The following is a 358-nucleotide window of genomic DNA, read 5'->3' as shown; positions in this document are numbered from 1 at the left end:
CAAAGAAGTATTTTTCCATCTTGACAACATGTCTGCTTATTCTTCAAAGGCATCAAGCAGTGTTCTATGAGAATGTTGTTCAGAAGTGTTACCCAATCTCTACCCTATGGCCTTGATCTCGCCCCTGCAGATTTCTTTTTGTTCTGAAAACTCAAAGAAAATTTCAATGGAACATTATTTGAGTCCCTCAGGGTTACTAAAGAATATCTAACTCAAAGCAAATTATATTTTTCTACATTGGACCCTGATACCCTAAAATGTAAACTGAAGAGTGCAGGGCTAAAGAGTTAGAGGGATTGTGGTAGTTACATAATCTGGTGTCAATTTGAGACTTGAGAGTAAAGGGGTGGAGTCTGGC

The sequence above is a fragment of the Echinops telfairi genome, unplaced genomic scaffold (genome assembly GCF_000313985.2).
Source record: "Echinops telfairi isolate 266 unplaced genomic scaffold, ASM31398v2 ScPeMD7_11;HRSCAF=52, whole genome shotgun sequence".
Taxonomy (NCBI): Eukaryota; Metazoa; Chordata; class Mammalia; order Afrosoricida; family Tenrecidae; genus Echinops; species Echinops telfairi.
The sequence above is the reverse complement of the archived record's forward strand: the minus strand, read 5'-3'. Positions refer to the sequence as shown.